Here is a 24,511-nt window from a genome sequence, read left to right on the forward strand (position 1 = left end):
GGACCAGAAGACATAATCTCAGAGTAAGGTGTCACCCATTTAATACAGATGAGGAGGAATTTCTTCTCTGAGGGTGGTGAATCTGTGAAATTCTTTACCATAGAGGCTGGGCCATTAAGTATATTCAAGGCTGAGATAGATGGATTTTTAATCAGTCAGGGAATCAAGGGCTATGGGGAAAAGGCAGGATTATCAGATCAACCATGATCTCATTGAATGGCGGAGCAGACTCGATGGGCCGAATGGCCTACTTCTGCTCCTGTGTCATATGGTCTTATGGTCTCTGAAAGATGGCACAAGCAGAGGAGACACTGAAAGGTGTATATTGATTGCAACACTTTGTGTGTATTAATTGTGACAAATTCCCAGGAAGCATTATCCAACTCTAGTTGTTTATAAGCATGACTCATGTCAAGCTTCCTGTACGTTGTCTCTCCTGCGAGCTTGGCATACAGGTCTTCGATTTTTGGAATGGGGTGCCTGTCTAGCTTAGCTACTTTATTAACCATTAATTTGTTGTCTCCACAAATTTGGACACTTTGGTCAGGTTTAAGGACGGGGACTATGGGTGCTGCCCACTCTGAGAACTAAACAGGTTGTATAATGTCCGGTTTCTCTAGTCTGTTCAGTTCAATGATGACTTTTTCTCGCAGGACATATGGTACCAGCCTTGCCTTCATAATGGGGAACAAAGAAATGGCTGACCAACTAAATACATACTTTGGTTCTGTCTTCACAAAGGAGGACACTAATACCATACCAGAAATGTTGGGGAACACAGGGTTTAGTGAGAGGGAGGAACTGAAAGAAATCAGTATTAGAAGGGAAATGGTGTTGGGGAAATTGATGGGGTTGAAGGCCAATAAACCGCCGGGGCCTGATAATCTACATCCCAGAGTACTTAAGGAAGTAGCCCTAGAAATAGTGAATGCATTGGTGGTCATCTTCTGAGATTCTATAGACTCTGGAACAGTTCCTACAGATTGGAGGGTAGCTAATGTAATCCCACTAATTAAAAAGGGAGGCAGAGAGAAAACAGGGAATTATAGACCAGTCAGCCTGATGTCGGTAGTGGGGAAAATTCTAGAATCCATTATAAAAGATTTAATAGCTGAGCACGTGGAAAACAGTGGCAGAATTGGACAGAGTCAGCATGGATTTATGAAAGGGAAATCATGCTTGACAAATCTACTGGAATTTTTCGAGGATGTAACTAGTAGAGTTGATGAGGGGGAGCCAGTGGATGTGGTTTATTTGGACTTTCAGAAGGCTTTCGACAAAGTCCCACATAAGAGATTGGTGTGTAAAATTAAAGCGCATGGGATTGGAGGTAGCATATTGAGTTGGATAAAAAACTGGTTGGCAGACAGGAAACAAAGAGTAGGAATAAATGGGTGTTTTTCCGAATGGTAGGCAATGATTAGTGGGGTACCGCAGGGATCGGTGCTGGGACCCCAGTTATTCACAATATATATTAATGATTTAGATGAGGGAATTAAATGTAATATTTCCAAATTTGCAGATGACTCAAAGCTGGGTGAGAGGGTGAGCTGTGTGGAGGATGCAGAGATGCTTCAGTGTGATTTGGACAAGCTGAGTGAGTGGGCAAATGCATGGCAGATGCAGTATAATGTGGATAAATGTGAAGTTATCCATTTTGGTAGCAAGAACAGGAAGGCAGATTATTATCTGAATGGCTATAAATTGAGAGAGGGGAATGTGCAACGAGACCTGGGTGTCCTCGTACACCAGTCGCTGAAGGTAAGCTTGCAGGTGCAGCAGGTGGTAAAGAAGGCAAATGGTATGTTGGCCTTCATAGCGAGAGGATTCGAGTACTGGAACAGGGATGTCTTGCTGTAATTGTACAGGGCCTTGGTGAGACCACACCTGGAATATTGTGTGCAGTTTTGGTCTCCTTATCTGAGGAAGGATGTACTTGCTATAGAGGGAGTGCAGCGAAGGTTTACCTGACTGATTCCTGGGATGGCAGGACTGACCTATGAGGAGAGATTGAGTCAATTAGGATTATATTTGCTGGAGTTCAGAAGAATGAGGGGGGATCTCATAGAAACCTATAAAATTCTAACAGGACTAAACAGGGTAGATGTAGGAAGGATGTTCCCAATGGTGGGGGAGTCTAGAATCAGGGGTCACAGTCTAAGGATATGGGGTGGACCATTTAGGAATGAGATGAGGAGAAATTTCTTCACCCAGGGAGTGGTGAGCCTGTGGAATTCGTTACCACAGAAAGTAGGTGAGACCAAGACATTGTATGTTTTCAAGAGGGAGTTAGATATGGCTCTTGGGGTGAAAGGGATCAAAGGGTATGGGGAGAAAGCGGGAGCAGGCTATTGAGTTGGATGATCAGCCATGAACATAATGAATGGCGGAGCAGGCTTAAAGGGCCGAATGGCCTACTCCTACTTTCTATGTTTCATGAAGTGAGGGTTTGCTTCTGGATCGACATGAATCCTGGCCTGCAGGCCCTGGATTTTCCCCAGTTCATCCTTGTAGACAGTGGTGCACTTTCTAAGTAGCTCCGGTAGTCCATTTGCTCTCAATTGGAAAATTTTAGCCCATTCTAACTTAATCTCCTTTATCCAATTTCACCCCAGGAGGATTGGCCCTTCATCTGCTACCACCATCAAGGGTAGCTTTGCCAATTGGCTTCCATAATGGACAGTTATTCAGCATATGCCTTTTACTTGAATGTCTTCACCCGTGTATGTTTTTATGTTGGCGGCTGTTTCTTCTAAACTTAATTGATGTTCACCGTTATGCAAATATCCGAAGGTATGTTCCCCAGTTACTGAAGTGGAAGCTCGCATGTCCACTTCCAGTCTAACAGGTTTGCCATTTACTTTCACCGAATATTGGTTCTGTCTTTCCAACTTTCAGATTGAAAAATGAGTAAATGTCTGAATTTGTTGTTTCAGGCTCTTCTACATTGTAGATTTCATTAGGATTCTTCTTTTATTTACAAGCCTGCTTGAATCTTTCCTTGCACTGTCTCATCATATGTCCATTTCTGTGACAATATTAGCATTTGATTTTTTTTTAAACTGCCAATCACTAAAAGACTGCTTGTTTCACCCTCTATCAAAATTATTCTTCGATTTCACTGCAAGTTATTTTTCTTTATTCTTCGTCTAGCTTCCCAATTCTCGGGAGAGACTTGCTTTATCGCACCACTTTCGGCTGAGGTTTCCCACCCGATGTGGAGGATGGTGCTGTTTTGTGCACCCTGTATGGCTTTTGAATCTCTTACTGCCCTTTCCATGGCCAGTGCTATCTCTAGCCCCTTTTTGAAATCTAGATTCACTTCGGACAATAATCTTTTCTGAAGTATCCTCTTTCACACCGCATACTAAACGATCTCTGAGCTTATCATTCAGAGTTGTACTGAACTCACAATGTTCCATTAATTTTTAATTCAAATTTGCCACATAGCATGCAATTGTCTCATCCGGGGCTCTATTTCATGAATTAAGCCTGAACCTTTGCATTGTGACTGAGGGCTTTGGTTGAAAATGATCCTTCAAGGGGTCATCCGATTCATCAAAATTTTTTGAATCTGAGGCACTGGGTGCCATCAAACTTTGAATCAGATTGTAGGTTTTGCTACCACAAGTACTTAAGAGGATTGCTTGCCTCTTCACTTCTCCCATAGTCTCGCTTGCTTGAAAATAGAATATGAGGCATTCTATGTTTGGAGACCAATTGTCTATGGCTGGTTCAAAGGATCAATTTTCCCAAACTGGCATTTTGAGAGAGGATAACTTCTTCAATTCTAACGGAACTTGCTACTTACAGTCACTGAGTGAGGTACAGTGCTGATTTCTTTTTAACTTGATTTCTTCTGTTTAATTCTGTTTTATCTTTGTTGCCAGTTTGTTGTAGTGTAGCTGAGTTGTGCTAATCATGATAAGAGTTGATCTGCAGACACTTCTTGGGTGGAAAGAGTAAGTTTATTTACAATATACTCAGCAGCAACTACACATGTGCTTTCAGCTCCAAATCTATCTCTACACTGACTGCTGAGGTAGCCTGCGCTACTCTCCAATAGTTACTACAGATCATGTGATTTTGCCTAACCAGTTACTATTCTTAAAGGTACATTACATACTAAATATAACCATAATTACTACAAACTCATGCTAGCCTCTCTCAATTTTACACTCCCTGCTCAGGTGTGCAGCCACTCTCCAGCACAATTAGCACTGGCTGCCTGCTACAAACATTTAAATGAGCAGGCAGCATGAAGTTTGTCTGCTGCCTGCACTGGAAGCAACAGCCGCTTTACATTTTCCACACCATTTTCAGGAACTATTGAATTTTGTACCACAAGTTTCTGAACAGGCCCTGAATGTGCTGGCAATGTCTGTTAAGGTAAATCAAAAGCAGAATTTTGTTGGAAATGGCCCTTAAGTAGACCTACGTTGCTGAAAATTGAGCACTAATGTCATCTATCTAATCTTAGTGGATATTCAGAAGAAGTTGTAATATTTAAAGAAGAGCACAAAGGTAAGGTGCAAATATCACTGTAAAGTGATGGTGTAGGGCAGAGATGGACATGACAGGATGTTATGATTGTTAAAGGTGTATGCCAAAAACATAGAGGAGGAATGTTAGCGCTAATATGGTGAATAACAGCAGAAGTGCAATTAGCAGACTTCTGCAAACTCCATTATATATGCAATGATGGGGAAAAGCATATACTGCAGGAAGAATTTCCCATGGGACAAATTACCCTGTCTCAATCCACTGTGCTTATGGTTGAAGGCAAATTTCAGACATGGCAGGAGGCAAAACTTGGAACAGGTGTTAGACTGCATGGTATGAAATAATTGTTGATTTATTTATGTCATAGAATCTGGCAGCTGGTGGAATTTTGACGATTGAGAGTGCACATATGTACAATATTAAACATATGGGACTGAATTTTCCTGTGAATATCGTGATCCTGACGTCACAATCATGAGCCAGCTTAGTTTCAGCCATGGCTTAACTGGAAGCACTCTTTCCTTCTAAGTCAGAAGGTTCTGGGTTCAAGTCCCATTTCAGAAATGGAAGTGCTCACAAAGGCCTCCCTCTTAGTGGTGAAAAAGATGATGAAGAACTGGGAGGGGCCTCAGGGTAAAGTGTTGACACCTCCAGAAGAGTGCTTGCAGCTATTCCTGAACCCCTGTGGGCATTGCAGTCCCCTAATGCTGCCAATTAATTCAGCCACCCATGGCCTGATGACCTCCCGGCAAGAGGGTGCCTCTGCAGCATTGCCAGACTTCCAACACAGCAGTGGGGGGCCCAGGCGATATGGAAAGTTGCAGCACTGAGGAAAATAGCCCTTAATTGGGGCCTTAATTGGCCTCCAAACCATCTCCAGTGGGCCAGGAAAATTTAGCCCATGACATGTTACGTTAGTACGCCCACACACATGGATTATGCACAAACTCAGTGGTTTAGGTAATTGCAATACAGTATATAAAGTGTTTGTGTATTCGTAATATCCCATGTGCTCTCTTTGAGCATGTACACTCAAAATCACCTTAGCTATGCCTGTTACCACCTTCACTAGGCTTAATTCAAGCACACGCATGACAGAAGATCGTTGTGATGCTGATTATGAGATATATGATAAAACATCACTCCTGATGATGAGAGGGTAACACTAGCAAATGTTGATGAGAGCCCTGCTGGTACAGGGGAAAGTATAGTCCCTCTACTGAGTTAACTGAAGGTGCAGTCCTTAGTGGGCTTGCTTTCCAATGGCTGTTAAAACAACTGCAGAGTCACTTGACCTCGGGTATACTTCAGTGGAAGGTGGTCTGCAGGTGTAGGAAACCCAATGCTAAGATATTCATTTCTTTAACATTTTTCAGACATCTAAATATTATTCTTCACTATATAAGACTGATCCATAATGTTAATTAATTTTGATTTAACTAGCAGCAGGACAAAGTTCAGGATTTCGGGTATTGCATGGCTGGATTATCTCAAATAGGCAAATTACACATTAATTTTAATACTGCAACACATCTGACTATTCAATCACTCTCTGGCAAATCAGTGACAACACATTACAGTGATTGATTAAACACCCATAATCCGGCCACTGTATTAACTTCAGCCTTAGTTCAATGCCTCTTGCCTCCAGGTCAGAGGTTGTTGGTTCAAACTCCCCTCCAAAGACTTGAAATAACATAATCTGATGAGAAATTAAACCAAGTTTACCTTCTTAAGTGGATAAAACCATTTGAAGAAGGCCAGAGGGGTTCAAAGACTTGTTAGGCCACACCTAGAATATTGCATACAGTTCTGGTCACTGTAATTCAGGAAGGATGTGATTGCAATAGAGAGGCTGCAGGGGAGGATCTTGCCAGGAATGGAGAATTTCAACCATGAGGAAATGTTGGATAGGCTGTTTTCTTTTGAACAGAGGAGGCTGAGGCTGAGGGGAGGTTTAATTGAGGCGTATAAAAATAAGGGGTGGCTAGATAATGTTGATAGGAAGGACTTAATTCCCTTAGCAGAGAGATCAGTAACCAGGGGGCATAGATTTGAAATAATTGACAAAAGGGCTAGAGGGAAGTTGAGAACTCATTTCACCCAGAGGACGGTAGGAATCTGGAATTCACTGCCTGAAATGGCAATAGAAGCAGAAACTCTAATTGCATTTTAAAAATATTTGGATAATCACTTGAAGTGCTGTAATCTACAGGGCTACGGACCAAGAGTTGGAAGGTGGCATTAGCTTTTTCAGCTGGCATAAGCACGATGGGCCAGATGGACTCCTTCTGTTTTTTTTTATTCATTCATTGAATGTGGGTGTTGCTGGCTAGGCCAGCATTTATTGCCCATTCCTGAATGTCACAGATTTTCTAGTTTCTCTGTTTCTCTTTGTGCTGTGGCCAATATTGAAACCTCAGTCAACGTCATTGAAGCACATTGGGTGGAATTTTCCAAGCCCGCTGGTGGTGGGCATGATAGGTGGTGTGCACAGAAAATATGGCACAACCTGCTTCACAGTGACGTGAAGGCAGGTCGTGATTGTCTGATCAGCTGCCAAAGGCGGGCTGCGTTTCCCACCATCGGTTGGCGGGAAGCTAATTATAATACATCAGCATACAATTAAAATGCCATCATATAATTAAAATGCCATCTCGCAAGTCTCTTGGAACCTCGCCATATCATCCGTCCATGCCAAGGGGAAAGCAGGCCGACGTGTTTCACAACAACATGCAGGCGACATGCACTTGGCAGCCTGCACTTTGGGGAAACTGATTTGAGTGAGCAGCAGCGTTCTCCACAGCTCGCCTGTTGTTTACGGGCCTCTGGAGTGGGTGGAACTGATGTCTGGCTCCGGAGGCAACTGCTGAAGGGGGTGGTGGTGGCCGGGGTCAAGTGTTGGCCATGCTCGGAGGCAAATGTCATTGGTGGTGGTGGGGGGGGGGTCAAGTGCTGCCCTGGCATTGCATCCTGTGCACAGGCAATCAAGGTGAGGGGCAAGGTAAGTGAGAGAAGTGGCCATGCATTAGGGATACCTGTGTAAACTGACCATGCCTCTGCAACTAAGACAGATCAGATGCAGCCGCAGTGCTATGATTGGGGTCAGGCTCCTAGCCTGCCCACCCATGGAAGCAACGCAGAGGCACCAAAGGGCCAGCAAGCACTCAAAAACTTACCACCACCCCCACACCCCAATCCCCCCGGCACAGACCTCGGGTCCATGCAGCGCACTTATCTCTGGCCATCCAAGGGGCGACCAGCACTCTCCAGGAAGCATTAAGCTGTGGTCACACGGGGCCAGGAAAGGTGCTAAATACAGCCATGATAACCTCTCTCTTTCATGCCGCAGGAAGACCACGTCAGGATCATGGATCCTGGTGACCTAGCTGTATGCCTGATGGCTTACAGATCCCGTGGAAGATGGAGGAGAGAGTGACTGAGGCTCCTCGCTGTGCAAAGGCAGGAGCAGCAACCTCATGAAGAAGGGGCAGCAGGGGTTCCCACACACACTGCCCAGGAGCCACAGCGAGCCATGGCTGATTGGTGCCTTGCGACACCCAGGGTCTATAGATACTGCCTGCCATTCCTGCAGATGACTGAGAACCAGTGTCGCCGATGGTTGTGCATGTCTAGGGATCTGGTGGCTCACATCTGTCACTTACGACAGGATTTGACACCAAGGGGACATGGAGGGCATCCACTGCCAGTGGCTGTGAAAGTGACCGTGATGCTCAATTTCTATGCCAGTGGCTCCTTTCAGGGCTTCACAGGTGACCACTGTGGGATTTCACAATCCGCCACTCACAAGTACATCCATTAGGTCACGGATACCATCTTCTCCATGGCACACAACTTCGTGCATTTTGCCCGGGACCGGGACAGCTGAGGTACAACAGCCATTGGATTCGCCCTGATCTCAGGATTCCCACAGGTGCAGAGTGCGATTGCACTCAGGTCTCCATCGCTACACTCAGCGGAGTTCATCAACCGCAAAGGCTTCCACTCACTGAAAGCGCAGCTGGTATGCGACTAACAGAAACGCATCCTGTAGGTTTGTGCACAGGGTTTCCAGGGAGTGTACACGACACCTACATCCCGAGTCACTTGCAGATCCCTGCAGTCTTCCAGGGTCCACAAGGACTACAGGGTTGGGTCCTTGGGGACAAGGGCTACTCGTAGAGGCCGTGGCTGATGACACCCATGCGGTGGCCTCAGACTGCAGCACAGCGACGCTATAATGAGGCCCATGCAGCAGGTCGCAACTTGGTAGAGCAGACCATCGGGATGCTGAAGATGAAGTTCCGGTGCCTGGACCGGTCTGGTGGAGCCCTACAATACAGCCCACAGAGGGTGTCATGCGTCATCGTCATCTGCTGTGCCCTTTACAACCTGGCACTGCAACAGGGAGAGGAGCTGGCTGAGGAAGAGATGGAGGAGCTGCACGTCTCCTCCGATGAGGAAGACGCCAACACAGATGAGTGTGAGGGGGTCCTCGGCGGTGACGATGACGGGGATGAGGCTCTCGCACTGGCTAGACGAGGCAGGTGCGCTCAGGAGGCCCTCCTGGCTGTCAGATTTATGGGGGATGATGATGACCTGGAGTGAGGTGTCCCCATAGGTCCTCACATCAGAGGTGTGAACATTTGACTCCAGTCTGGCTTACGGCAGAGCCAATACCCTCTGTGAGAATGCTCCTGTCATGGAGATGCAGTGAAGGCCCTAATAGTCCCTTGATCACGGGAAGATGATGACAGCATGCAATGAGGATGCTCCATAGATCTTCACATAGCCGCTGAGAACGTCTGACTCCTGTCTGGCTGAGGGCAGCTCATTTGTGCTCCATGATCATGGCCATCTCTGAGACACAGCCATGAAACTTTAGACTCGCCTGATGCTGTGTCAGCCTTCAGCACCTCAGGAGCTGGTGCACAGCATCACTGGTCGCAATTGCTGGAGTGATGGGGGCCAGCCCCACCTTAAAGGTGCTGAGAGCACACAGAGTATGAGAGAACTCTGTGGTGCCTGCCCACTACATTCTGGCAGCAATGACCAGCACCACCAAGGCGCAGGCATCAGTAATGTTTCCAGGGAGTGTGAGGCTGCACCATCACTGTGGTCTGAAGGTTGCACTGGGTGCAGGGAAGAGGAACCTGGACTGAGACACCTGCCTTTTATCTTGTCCAGAATGGTTTCACATCTGAGTGACAAGAACACTGCTCACTAGAACAAGGAGCCACAGGGAGGGAGAAGTTCTTAGGAGTTTATTGACAATAGTGAACTGTATGTACAAGTGATCAACACCCATGCCCAGGCTTTGCAACTACTTTTACCTAATTTTCCTAACCCTGCTGCTACGACTTGTTGCTCCTCAGACATCCAAAGTGGAGGTGGAAGCAGCCTGCTGACTGTGACACTCTGTGATGACTTTGGCGGGCGTCCTCTGGAGGACCGAGACTTGAAGGGCTCCGGCCTGCTTTCCGGGTCCTCCAGTGTGGCAGTGACACCCTCCTCGGCCTGTGAAGCTGGAGCTGCAGAGGTTGCAGGAAGAGGGGAGTCAGCTGGGCCGGTCACTCCCAGATTCACCTGGGTGGATGGCCCTGAAGTGTGCACCTGCTGATCCTCCTCCCTGTGGGTGCCCGAGGGCCCCTGGCTGATTCTGTGAGCAGAAGGGGTAGCTGGAGTGAGATTGAACTGCCTAGTACCCATCTCGCGTACACACTGTTGGAGGCCAACTATGGCATCAGTGATGGAGTTGAGCCTGCGCAGCAGTGCAGGAATGACGTCCTGGACCAAGGTCTCCATGGCAGCCGCCATCCTGCCAGTGTTGACCCCGGTGCATTGCAACGCTGGCGCTATCATCTCAGCCTGAAGGTGGACAGACTCCTCCATCGTGCCTTGCAATCTGAGTGCAGCAGACATCCCTTCCTGATGTTCTCGAGCTTGCCTTTGCAGCCCCAGCAACTGTGACATGACTGAGTCCAGAAGCTCCCCATCTGACTCGGACTCAGAATGTTCTGGCCTCCAGCAGTCCTCCAAGTGCTGGGGACCTGGGAAGGCCCTGCCTCCACCTGCTGTGAACCAGAAAGTGCGATGTGCTGACCAGATTGTGATCCCGGGGCTACTCTAGATCCAGGTCCCACCGAGGTGTGTGTCTCTGCACTGGTGGAGGGTGTGGGTGAGCGCTGTGACAGGACTTCAGAGAGGGTGACTTCAGGTTCCTCTTCAGAGGTTTCTTTGGGGCTTGATTGGAGGCTCTGGGTCATGGTCTCCATCTGCTGTTTGGCAGATGTGCCTGCGAAAGCAAGAGGAGATAATTAGCACAGGGCATTGGCCTGTGAAGGAGGACACATCACTCACAACATGGTTGTCTGATGGATGTTGCACTGCTGGATCCTCACTTGGTAGAGCAGCGCCGACCTCACCCTTCAGCACAGGACCGGTCCCTGTCATCGCCGGCCAGCTGGATGGTTCAGTTTTCAAATTCTGTCAGAACTTTGATCTCTGGCATCCCTCCACCTGTCTGTGCACTTTCCCTCCTGTTGTGAGCCAGTTTGTCCTGTATGGATAGAGATGAAGAGAGTGTATCAAGATGCCTGCTGGTCTAGATGATAAGTGTGCCTGGCCTGTGTGGGTGGTGAGTGCTCTCATGGACAGGATGAGGACAATGACGGTGCATCTGAGGGAGTGAATAGTGATGTCCCTTGAACTGGCAGTGAGTGAGGGCCCTGTGGGTGTGTGATGGGTTTGTGAGTGTGAGTTGGGAGTGATGAAAAGAGTAACTTACCCTGGTGGAATGGAGGAGATCATTCATCCTTTTGCGGCACTGGGTGGCTGTCCTCTTCTGAAGGGAATTTGCACTGTCCACCTTTGCTACCGCCTCCCAAGCTGGGTTGGTGACTTTGCTGCCCACCCTGCGGCCAGAGCGGGGGGTGGAGCAATCCCAGCGGGCCTCCACAACATCAGGAGTCGCTCGAGGGACTGTCGGTCAAGCAGGACGCTGCAGTATTTTTTCCTTTGGCCATGTCTCCCGGGCAGTGAGTGTGAGCTGGTGGTGATGAGTGCTTTGCTGGCAGCTGCCTTTTAAAGATGGCAACTGGCGTGATGCAACAGTGGGGTAATGGGCAGGCAAATTAGAACCCACTCACCATGGAAACAGTGTGTTTTGCGGGAGTGCATAAATAATGAGGCGGGCTTGGGACGATACGGCGTGAAAACCCGCCATTTTCGTCAGCGGGTAGGACCCCATTTTACCCATCCACTACCACACTTAGTGAACTTCTGGGAAAATTCTGCCCATTATCTGGTCAGGATCTCATTGCTCTTTGTTGGATGTTGGATGCAATTTGGCTTACCTTAATTGGCCCACCCACGTAAAATGACGGTACGCAGCTGATCGTGGGCGGTGACCAGTTGCGCATCTGCCCATGCCCGCTCCTGCTCAGCCTCCCCAAAGGGGAGAAAATCTTCCCCTTGTTGATAAACATGATCTTAGCCTATGAAACATATGGAGATGTTCTTGTTTACTTCTAGATATTTATCGAAAATTGTTCTTAGGTTAACTATATTCCCTCACTTCTTTCTTCCCCAGGCCTAAATCCAGACTGCCTTTCACCAATTCCTGTTTCGAATGTCTTACTATTTCTTTCTATTATGATTTCAAGATCACTTACATGAGATGATTCATTAAGTTCTAAAATGCTTGCACTCCATTGCTTTAGGTTTCTTAGGTAACTTAATGAATAATGAATGTCTCAAGTCACTTGGAATGTATCTTTTTTATATATTCGTTCACAATTTTCTGTTATTCCTTCTAATTCCATATCTGCTGGAAATACTGGTGGAAAACTGGGTGTGTGCTCAACTGGGCATAATTCCAAACTAAAGGATCATCGCACCATTTCCCTTTCCCCTGCTATTTAAAAATCAGGTGGAAATTCCTGGCTACATTACCTGAGGCAATTTTTTGAGTCACACTAACCAGATTGTCTCTCCTTGATTCATATTAGTGAACAACCAAATGTATCTGTTAATCTATTAATTGTGAACTGATTTTATGAATTATAATTTAGTTGTTTGCAGATTTGTTGGAGAATCTAGTTGCTCAAAATGCTTTTGAAATATTTTCTTCTGCCATTGTTCCCCTCAATCCTGACAACCATTGAGTCAAAATAAGGAGACACTATGAGATGAGGACCCCAAACTAGGCAGTCAGCAACACCCACAGGAGAGTGCGAGAGGGGTACCCTGAGCCAGATAGTCAGCAACATCTAGAGGAGAATGCAAAAGGCAGACCCTGAGCTAGGCATCAGCAGCACCTAACATCACAGGAGAAACATAAGTTCATTGGTTGGTGAGAAACCACTGTAAGGGAGTGTCATCAAGTAGCTAAGAATTAGAAAACCACATTCTTTTTAAAAGAAGGGGCTAGTTACATTTAAGTAACAAACACAAGCTATAGGGAAATAAAGTTAAGTCGAGGCCAGGTAAAATAAAGCGGCATAAGTAAACCAAAATAAAAGCCATGGCAGGAGAGCTTGGTTGGGTAGAATGCGTGTCTTGTAATATGAGGAAAGTTGTAGATGCTACCAGTGTCCTAGATGACCACATGTGCAAGAAGTGTCACCAGCTGCAGAACCTTGAGCTCCAGGTTTCAGAACTCAAGTGGCGGCTGGAGTCACTGGTGCATCTGCAAAGCTGAGAGCTATGATGATAGCTCATTCAGAGAGGTGGTCACACCGCAGCTTAGGAACCTGGAGGCAGAAAGAAAATGGGTGACCGCCAGGTGGTCTAAGAAAATTAGGCAGGTATTGCAGGAGTCCCCTGTGCTCCTGCTTACCAGTCCATTTCCTGTTTTCGTTACCAGTGAGGGTATTGGTTCCTCGGAGGAGTGCAGTCAGAGCCAAGCTTGTAGCACGACAGATAGCTCTTCTGTACAGGAGGGGAGAAAGAAGAGAAGAGCAGTAGTAATAGGGGATTCATTAGTTAGGGGAACAGACAGGCGTTTCTGTAGCCATGGACGTGACTCCAGGATGGACTGTCACCTCCCTGGTGCCAGGGTAAGGATGTTACGGAGCAGCTACAGGACATTCTTCTAGGGGAGGGTGATCAGCCAGAGGCCGTGGTTCACGTTGGTACCAATGAATTAGGTAGGAAAGGGGATGAGGTGCTGAAAGCAGACTTTAGGGAGCTAGGAAGGAGATTGAAAGCAGGACCTCAAAAGCAGTAATCTCAGGGTTACTTAAATTCCCACATGCAAATGAGTATAGAAATATGAGAACTGAGCAAATAACCATGTGACTGGAAAGCTGGTGTAGGAGGGAAGGCATCAGATTTCTGGACATTGGGACCGGCTCTGGGGAAAGTGGGACCTGTACAAGCCAGACAGTCTATACCTGAACAGGACTGGGATGAATATTCTCACAGGGAGATTTGCTAGTGCTGTTGGTGGGGGGTTTAAACAAGATTGGCAGGGGGCTGGGAACCTGAGGGAAAATTCAGAGCAGGGAACAGGAGATGACGAAGTAGTGAATGGCTCTGAAAGACAGAAGCAGCACAGATTAAAAAGTGTACAGCACAGGAATTTGGCAGTGTTAACAGGTATATATGTAAATGCAAGGAGCATAGTAAATAAAGCTGATGAGCTCAGGGCACAGATTAGACACATGGCAGCATGATATCATCACTATAATGGAAACTGGGCTTAAGGGGGGGCAAAAATGGCAGCTCAACACCCCTGGATATAGAGTTTTCAGGCAGGATAGGGAGATAAAAAAGGTGAGGGATGTAGCATTATTTTATTAAAGAATCAATTACAGCTGTGAGGAGGGATGATATACAACATGAAGCATCAAATGAGGCCATATGAGTTGAACTAAGAAATAGAAAAAGGGAAGCTACACTGCTAGGAGCGTACTATAGACCCCAATATAGTGAAAGGGAGTTAGAAGTGCAAATATGTAGGCAGATTTCTGAGTGCAAAAACATTAGGGCATTAATCATTGGGGACTTAAACTGTCAATTAGGATATGAACAGTGTGAAGGACACAGAGGGTGAAAAATTCTTGAACTGCATTCAAGAGAACATTTTTAGCCAGCACATAACAAGCCCAAAGCAATTCTAGATTCAGTCTTAGGAAATGAAGCTGGGCAAGTGGATGAAGTAGCAGTGGGGCACAATTTTGGAGATGGTGACCACAACGTAGTTACATTTAGCTTCATTATGGAAAAGGACAAAGATAGAACAGGAGTAAAAGTTCTAAATTGGGGGAAGGCAAATTTTACAAAGCTGAGAGGTGAGCTGGCGAGAGTGGACTGGATACAGCTATTAGAAGGAACAACTGTGTTAAATCAGTGGGGGGTATTCAAAGGTAAGATTCTATGGGCACCGTGTAGACATTTCCCTCCAAAGAAAAAGGGAGGTATTGTCAAATCTAGAGCCCCCTGGTTATCCAGGAGCATACAGGCCAAGAAAAAGCAGAAAAAGAAAGCTTATGACAGAGTCATGAAGCTATTAAGGTATTTAGTATTATTGGAAAATATTTTTCTTTTAAAAATGATGTTTAGTCTGTGGGTGTGTCTTAATTAGATTATAGCCAGCTAGTCTGGGTGCTTTATGTACTAGTTTTGATATGTAAGAGAGATAGAGTGTATTTGCATTTTTTGAATAGAGCATTCAAGAATTGGAGTGATACCAAGCAATATGTTTATATTACTAATAAAATTAGTACTATGAAAGGGGTTTTATTGTTAGAAGAAGCTGGTGATACAATGAGAATTTACATTTAATGCGCAGTGCTAGGTATAACTTCAGCAGTTTTCAGGTGTGATAAGCAGAGGCAATGTAAGATCAAAAGACAGCTGTAAGCCTCCAACTGTCTCCACAGGAACCAAAGTGAAAAAAAACACATTTTGTATTTGTAAGTTGAAAATGCTTTGCCTGGTATTTCATTAAGTCTATGAGTTGCTGTTGCTTTAATGGAGATTAGTTTGGGAATTTGTTAAAAGTTATGACAGTAGTAATTTGAAGCCAAATGAATATGTATTTTAACCAGTGTAAATTAATAAAATGTTTCATTTAGTTTAATGTGAAACCTCGAGAACTGGTGGTCTAATTTCTGAATTTAGAGTTGCATCTCAAACATAACACTTAAAATTATCGGTTATAACAGTTGTTTAAAGTTTCCCTCTGAGATTTTTAAGTAACTCAGCTGTACCAACTGCATCAGTCATAACAGACAGTCAGAAAAGTCTTAATAGTGTAGAAGGCCTAGAGTATAGAAAGTACAGGGTGAAGTAAAAATAGAAATTAGGAAAGAAGATAATGTGAAGGTAAACCCAAAGGGTTTCTACAAGTATATTAAGAGTAAAAGGATAGTAAGGGACACAATTGGTCCCCTTGAAGATCAGAGTGGTCATCTATGTGTGGAGCCTCACGAGATGGGGGAGATCTTAAACAGTTTTTTTGCATCAGTATTTACTCAGGAAACTGGCATAGTGTATAAGGAAGGAAGGAAGGGAAACAAGCAGTGCTTTCATGGAACATATAGAGATTAAAGAGGAGGAGGTGCTTGCTGCCTTACAGCGAATAAAGGTAGATAAATCTCCTGGGCCTGACATGATATTCCCTTGGACCTTGAGGGAGACTAGTGTAGAAGTTGCAGGGGCCCTGGCAGAAATATTTAAAATGTCCTTAGCTGGAGGATTGGAGGGTAGCTCATGTTGTTCCGTTGTTTAAAAAAGGCTCCAAAAGTAACCAGGTAATTACAGGCCAGTGAGCCTGACGTCAGTAGTAGGTAAATTATTGGAAGGTGTTCTGAGAGATCGGATATATAATTATTTGGACAGCCAGGGGCTGATTAAGGATCATCAGCATGGCTTTGTGCGTGGTAGGTCGTGTTTAATGAAACTTGTAGAGTTTTTCGAGGAGGTTACCAAGAAAGTAGATGAAGGAAAGGCTGTGGATGTTGTCTACATGGACTTTAGTAAGACCTTTAACAAGGTCCCACATGGGAGGTTAGTTCAGAAGGTTCAGACACTTGGTATCCATGGAGAGGTTGTAAACTGGATTCGAAATTGGCTGTGTGGGAGAAGACAGAGAGTGGTAGTGGATGATTGCTTCTCAGACTGGAGGTCTGTGACTAGTGGTGTGCCTCAGGGATCTGTGCTGGGACCATTGTTGTTTGTTGTCTATATCAATGATTTGGATGATAATGTGATGAATTGGATCAGCAAGTTTGCTGCTGACACTAACAGTGGAGGCGTTGTGGACAGCGAGGAAGGCTTTCAAAGCTTGCAGAGAGATCTGGACCAACTGGAAAAATTGGCCAGAAAATGGCAGATGGAATTTAATGCAGAAAAGTGTGAGGTGTTACATTTTGGAAGGTCAAACCAAGGTAGGACATACACAGTAAATGGTAGGGCACTGAGGAGTGTGGAGGAACAAAGGGATCTGGGAGTTCAGATACATAGTTCCCTGAAAATGGCGTCACAGGTAGACAAGGTTATAAAGAAAGCTTTTGGCATACTGGCCTTCATAAAACAAAGTATTGAGTATAGGAGTTGAGATGTTATTGTGAGGTTGTATAAGACATTGGTGAGGCCAACTTTGGAGTATTGTGTGCAATTCTGGTCGCCTAACTACAGGAAGGATATCAGTAAGATTGAGAGAGTGTAGAGAAGATTTACTAGGATGTTGCCGGGTCTTAAGGAGTTGAGTTACAGCGTAAGATTAAACAGGTTAGGACTTTATTCCTTGGAGTGTAGAAGAATGAGGGGAGATATGATAGAAGTTTACAAAATTATGAGGGGTATAGACAGAGTAAATGCGAGTAGGCTCTTTCCACTTAGATTAGGAGAAATAAACACGAGAGGACATGGCTTTAGGGTGAAAGGGGAAAGGTTTAGGGGGAACATTAGGGGGAACTTCTTCACTCAGAGAGTGGTGAGAGTGTGGAACGAGCTACCATCTGATGTGGTAAATGTGGGTTCACTCTTAAGTTTTAAGAATAAATTAGATAGATACATGGATGGGAGAGGTCTGGAGGGTTATGGACTAGGTGCAGGTCAATGGGACTAGCGGAATAATATTTTGGCGCAGACTAGAAGGGCTGAATGGCCTGTTTTCTGTGCTGTAGTGTTCTATGGTTCTAGAAGAGGATATGAAAAAATATTGGCAGGTAAAATCAAAGAAAATCCCAAGATGACTTACCAGTAAATTAAGAGCAAGAGAATGACTAAGGAGGGCGTATCAGAGATGTACATGGTAACTTGTGGGTTGATGCAGAAGATGTGGGCAGGATTAGAGGGTACATGAGGAAAATCATTTTCACCCAGAGGGTGCTGGGCATCTGGAATTCACTGCCTAAGTTGGTGGTTGAGGCTGAAATGCTCAACATATTTAAAAGGTACCTGCATCTACATCTGAAGTGCTGTAATCTGCAAGGCTATGGACCAGGTGCTGGAAAGTGAGATTAAGAGGAGCGGCTAGTTTCTTTTTTCTCTTTTTGGCTGGCGCAGGCATGATGGGCTAAATGACCTCTTTCTGCACCGTAACCTTTCTATGGTTCTAAGGTTCCTAGCATAATTAAATCTTGCAAATTTCATAATGTTCTAATTAAACTAATCTATGAAATTTTCTTTTAAGTCTTTGAGTGTATTAAATTCAGCCTTTAATATTTTTATCTTAAGGCCTCAGCCACTCTCCAAAGCCTGGGCTTACAGTTGATATTTTCTCCACAATTATAACTCAATGAATTGAAAGGAATTACTAGTTACAGAAGGCTTTGCAATTCTAATGATGCCAAAGCATGAGTACTTACAGATTTTGAAACAATGCACAAGTGACTGTCATGAAGCTATATATATATTATTGGAAATTATTTTGCTTTTAAAAATAAAGGTTTAGTCTGTGGGTGTGTCTAATTGGATTAAAGCCAGCTAGTTGAGGTGCTTTGATGTGTACTAGTTTTGAGATGTAATAGAGGTAGAGTGCATTTCCATTTTGTCGAATAGAGCATTCAAGAAGGGGAGTGAATTCTGGCATCTAGCTAGCAGAGACCAAGCGATATGTTTATATTACTAATAAAATTGGTACTCTGAAAGGAGTTTTATTGTTAGAAGAGGTGGAGTTCAAAGGGGCTGGTGATACAATGAGAATTTATATTCAATGAGCTGTGCTAGGTATAACAGACAGCAGTTCTATGTGTGCATTACAGAGGCAATGTAAGATCAAAGCAGCTGTAAGCCTACAACTGTCTCCATAGGAACCAAAATGAAAGGAACCTCATTTTGAATTCGTAAAGTGAAAATGCTTTGCCTGGTGTCTGGTTAAGTCTATGGGTTGCTATTGCCTTAATGGAGATTAGTTTGAGAATGTGTTAAAAGTTATGATAGTAGTAATTTGTAGCCATGTGTATATAGTTAACTTGGGTAAATTAATAAATGTCTCATGTATTTTGATATAAAACCTCTTGAGAACTGGTGGTCTGATTCCTGAATTTAGAGTTGCATCTCAGACATACCACTTAAAAATATAGGTTATGACAGTTGTATAAAGATTTCCTCTGGGATTTTAAAATAACTCAGCTTTACCAACTGCTGGGTCATTACAATTGGTTGCTCTAGCAGGATAAAAATATTTCTAATTCCTTGATTGGTTTGGAATTGGTGAATCTTAAGATTACAAGTGTGAGAAGCACATTGAGTTCAGCAGTTGGTGAGGTATTTTAGAAGTGGTGAGACTGCAAGATGGCCTTAGCAATTGCTAAGACTCATCTAAGAGTAGAAGAGATAACCGGGTTGGAGAAAGGTCTTGCTTGGGGAAGGGGGAGAAGTGGCCTCAGGCAAGGGAAGAGGCTGCAGGATGTCAGCTTTACTGGGGAAGGAGGGTATCCCAGGGTGTGTGTGTGTGGTGGTGGGGTGGGGGGGGGGGGGGGGGGGGGGGGGGGGGGTGGGTGGCGCATGTTGATCTGTGCAAGAAGAGAAGGAAGGAATACAGGACAGTTCAGCTGAAATGTTTAACTCAAAGAGGATGGTGGAGTTACAGAAAATGATTTGCAATTAAAACAGTTACATCAGAAAGCTTATTCAGAAACAGAAGTAAAATATACTCCAGTATGTTATTATCTTTGGGAAAGAAGATGAGAAAGTGGAGATCGGATCATGTCCCAGTAAATGAAAGCTGGAGGTGCATCAGATTGTTATCCCATTAAGGGATGAAAATGAGATTCTGAGGATTGCTCATGAAATTCCAATGGGGGGATATTTAGGAATTAGCAAAACCCAGGAAAAGGTACAGAGGTATTCCTTTTGGCCAGGATTGCATAGGGATGTGGTCAAATTCTGTAGAACCTGTTATACATGTCAAATAACAGGAAAACCACAAACAGTGATTAAGCCGGCACCTTTAATTCCAATATCAGCATTTGAAGAACCTTTTTCTAGGGTCATGATTGATTGTGTAGGACCCCTCCCTAAGACTAAAAGTGGAAATCAGCATTTACTGACACTAATGGATGTGTCTACCAGGTTTCCTGCAGTGATACTTTTAAGGAATATTACAACTAAGAAGATTGTGGAGGAGTTAATTACATTTTTTTACAAGATATGGTTTACCTTAAATGGGATATGAATCTGCTTTTGTCACCGCATTCACCTTTCGACAGTCCACACTATCTTTGTGCTCCATCTGGTTTCAGTACCTGTACAATAGGCAAATTCCAGTTACTGCAACTAGACTCAATTATATTATTTTGAAGCATGAAATCAATTTAGTTTTGTACTTATGATAACTTTGCCAGATTTAATCTATCAGGTTGTTGCCTTATTGAAGATGAAATTTGTACCAAAATATCACGTAAAGCTAAACATGTCTTTCCCAACTTATTTCCACAAATAGGTTTGTGTGGCTACAATAGATTTTCCAAATCATGATGATTCTTGCTTGGAAGGTAACTCAATATTTCATTTAAGGTAAAGATGAGGTGGAGTTTAAAGAGGCTGGTGATACAAGAATTTACATTCAATGAGCTGTGCTGGAAATAACAGACAGCAGTTTTGTGTGTGCAGGGCAGAGACAATGTAAGATCAAAGCAGCTGTAAGACTACAACTGTTTCCACAGGAACTAAAGTGAAAGGAACCTCATTTTGAATTTGTAAGGTGAAAATGTTTTGCCTGGTATTTGCGGAAAGACTATAGGTTGCTGTCACCATAATGGAGGTTAGTTTGGGATTTTGTTACAAGTTATGATAGTAGTAATTTGTAGCCATGTGTATATATTTAACTTGGGTAAATTAATAAATGTCTCATGTATTTTGATATAAAACCTCTTGAGAACTGGTGGTCTGATTCCTGAATTTAGAGTTGCATCTCAGACATACCACTTAAAATATAGGTTATGACAGTTGTTTAAAGTTTCCCTCTGGGATTTTAAAATAACTCAGCTTTACCAACTGCTGGGTCATAACAGTGATTTTGTATACAACTTCAAATCTACTTTGCATTATGCAATAACATGGTTTTTCCAATTTATTTGAAAACAAGAGAGAGGATTAATTTGAGGTCTGTGATGCGTATTTCCAGAAAGTTTGGATTTTTTCACATTTAACAGGAGGACTTGACCAAACTTGCTCTCTGTAACAAAAACAAAAATATCTGGAAAAATTCAACATTGGTCTAATATCTTTCTTTCTAAATCATTGAACAGTGTTGACAGAGCAAAGATTGGAACCATGAAGTTTGAAGACAAAGTGAATTTGGATTTTATTTGTGTCAAAACATGGCAAAGTCCAAAGTATTAACTTAACATTTTAAGCTAATTTTGTTCATCAGTTTATGCTCTATAAAGTTATTATTTGTTTATTTCTGGTGAGGGAGGCAGAGAAAAGACTTAACTTTTCTTGTATGCTACCCTTTGAAGCCCTCACCTGAAGCCCCTACAGCAGAACTCATCTGCAACTTTGCTGTCTGGCGAGCTGGCACACAAACTATCCTTCCTCCCTAGCCTAGTTGCAGCCCATTTGCACCTGGTAGCACATCACATGCAGATTCTGACTCTATATTGCCCTCTCAGGGTAAATTTTCCCATGCTCAGACTGATAGAGAGGTAGCCTACTCATTCCAAGTGTGTATTAGAAATTGTGGTCAGTACAGCTGCAATTATCAAGAATGTGCTGGTGCCAAGCATGGGAGCTCACCCTCTGCCACAGTCCAAACTCAGAAAATTTGGATTAATATTGTGGATTTACATGTTTACTTCCTAGAATCTTATCTCTTCTTTATATGAAAAGAAACACTGGATGAGAACTCCTGAGGAGTGGCAATCACCATCGGATTGCCACTCCACTCCTTTTTACTACCTTAGTCGGGAGCTGCAAGTTTCATGCCCGATCTTCAGAAATGTGCAGGGCAGCAGATTCCTGAGTCCTTCAGTCTAGTGTAGCAGAGGACAGGAAGCCACACCTACTTTTTACAGCACCAGCTGCTGTAAAGCAGGTAGGTTTGAAGGTGTCGGCACTTTGAGAAGCCAGGGAGAAAGTAATGGTTGGGTGGTCAATTGGGGGTGGGGAGGGTCACGTGGTCAGTCGGGGGGTTAGGATGGGTCGGGGGGATATAATGGGTGGGGTAGGATAGGACAGTAGGGGGGTTAGGGTGGGTGGGGTAGGATAGGTCGGAGGGGGGGTAGGATGGGCCGTGGGGGTTAGTATGGCAGGGTTAGGATGGTTCATGGAGGGTAGGATGAGTAAGGAGGAGATTGGGTGGGTTGGGGGGTTGGTTGAGTGATCAATCGGGGAGTAGATTGGGTCGGGGTGTCGGGAGGATAGTCAGGGGTCGGGAGGTAGTTGTGGGTATTGGGAGGGTGGTCAGGGGTGGGGAGTAGTCAGGGGGTAGTCTCTGGGTCAAGAAGGTAGTTGGATTTGCGGGGTAGCCGGGTGTTCGGTAGGATGGTTGGGGGGTCTGGAAGTTAGCTGGGTGGTGAAGAGAGTAGTCAGGAGGTGGGGTGTAGTCGGAGGCATTTGGGGGTTAGTTGGGCCACCTGGAGGGTAGTTTAGGGGTTGGGAGGTCATTGGGAGATTGGGTGGGTAGTTGAGGGTTAGGAGGTAGTACATTGGAGGGGTTGAAGTTGTAGTCAGGGGATCCAGCGGGGGTGGGGGGGTGGGGGTGGGGGGGGTGGTGGGGGGAGGGTTGGGGTTCAGTACTATAGTTACCCGGGATCCAAAGTAGTTTAATTCCTCTAACTTTTCATGTGTAATTATTCTGCTGAGTCAGAAGAGTCCAAAGTCTCCAATTTAAGTTGGAATGTTCCCAGTACAGGATAATTGCCCATTGGGTGTTTGAACTTCCTGGGCAATTCCGGTGCAGCCCTTGCATGGGGACTTCCAGGCAGTCCCCCAACGCATATTCTGAGGTACCTCTGGGGTACGACCGCTCAGAAGTCGGACACTCTGGGCCACTGTTGCAATAATGTCACATTCTTCCTTTGTGTAGAAGGCTTTTTAGAAAAATTAGGATCTTCAGAAGTCTTTCAGGACTTATAGCAACAACACTACCCCCTCCCCCAACCCACAATTGCCCTGCCACCCCCTCCCCCACCTCCCGACACACAAAAATATGGACAAAAATGGAAAACTGCAGAATGAATTAATCAAAGTACTGAGTATGTGACCTGTGTCATGCTTGAGAGAGAACACAAGGGGTCCCCATAACTTATGAAAACATTGCAAGTGCAACAAGACATACAATGGTAAAAACAAAAAAACTGCGGATGCTGGAAATCCAAAACAAAAACAGAATTACCTGGAAAAACTCAGCAGGTCTGGCAGCATTGGCGGAGAAGAAAAGAGTTGACGTTTCGAGTCCTCATGACCCTTCGACAGAACTTGAGTTCGAGTCCAAGAAAGAGTTGAAATATAAGCTGGTTTAAGGTGTGTGTGTGGGGGGCGGAGAGATAGAGAGAGAGAGAGGTGGAGGGGTGGGGGGGGGTGCGGTTGTAGGGACAAACAAGCAGCGATAGAAGCAGATCATCAAAAGATGTCAACGACAATAGTACAATAGAACACATAGGTGTTAAAGTTAAAGTTGGTGATATTATCTAAACGAATGTGCTAATTAAGAATTAAGAATTAGCACATTCGTTTAGATAATATCACCAACTTTAACTTTAACACCTATGTGTTCTATTGTACTATTGTCGTTGACATCTTTTGATGATCTGCTTCTATCGCTGATTGTTTGTCCCTACAACCACACCACCCCCCTCCACCTCTCTCTCTCTCTATCTCTCCGCCCCCCAGACACACACCTTAAACCAGCTTATATTTCAACTCTTTCTTGGACTCGAACTCAAGTTCTGTCGAAGGGTCATGAGGACTCGAAACGTCAACTCTTTTCTTCTCTGCCGATGCTGCCAGACCTGCTGAGTTTTTCCAGGTAATTCTGTTTTTGTTTAAGACATACAATGGGCTTTAAAATCTGCAGGGGTGTGGCAGCTCTCTGACTGTAATTCCAGTGGAAGACCACCTGCACCACCCAAACTTAATATTTCCCATATAATGCCTTGTTGTAACTTAGTGAAATTACTTATATAAGAATTGTTACTTATATGGGATTTTCAAGTGATTATGTAATAATTATTATTTCAAAATTCACTAACTACAGGAATTCACTGTAACTAAATAATATTATTATATGAGAATTCACCTTAATTATTTATTATTTATTATACTATTGCTGTAAGATTATCAGGGGTGTAAATTTATAAGCTTTTTCACTATTTAATTAATTAATTAATTTAATTTTTTATTTAAGAAACATCCTCTGACCAAATTGTATGACAAGTTATGTCATGGAGTGACAAAGTAAGTGACAGCACATAACATTAATTTGAAGAAATGTTAGCTTTTCATTTAAAATTAGTTTCAGCTATTCTAGTCTGGATCGTATTATATATAGAGTGGTCATTCATGGACCTTAAGGACAAGGTACTGATACTTTGATGTCCATTTTCTC

This window comes from Carcharodon carcharias, chromosome 1, assembly GCF_017639515.1.
Source record: "Carcharodon carcharias isolate sCarCar2 chromosome 1, sCarCar2.pri, whole genome shotgun sequence".
Classification (NCBI taxonomy): Eukaryota; Metazoa; Chordata; class Chondrichthyes; order Lamniformes; family Lamnidae; genus Carcharodon; species Carcharodon carcharias.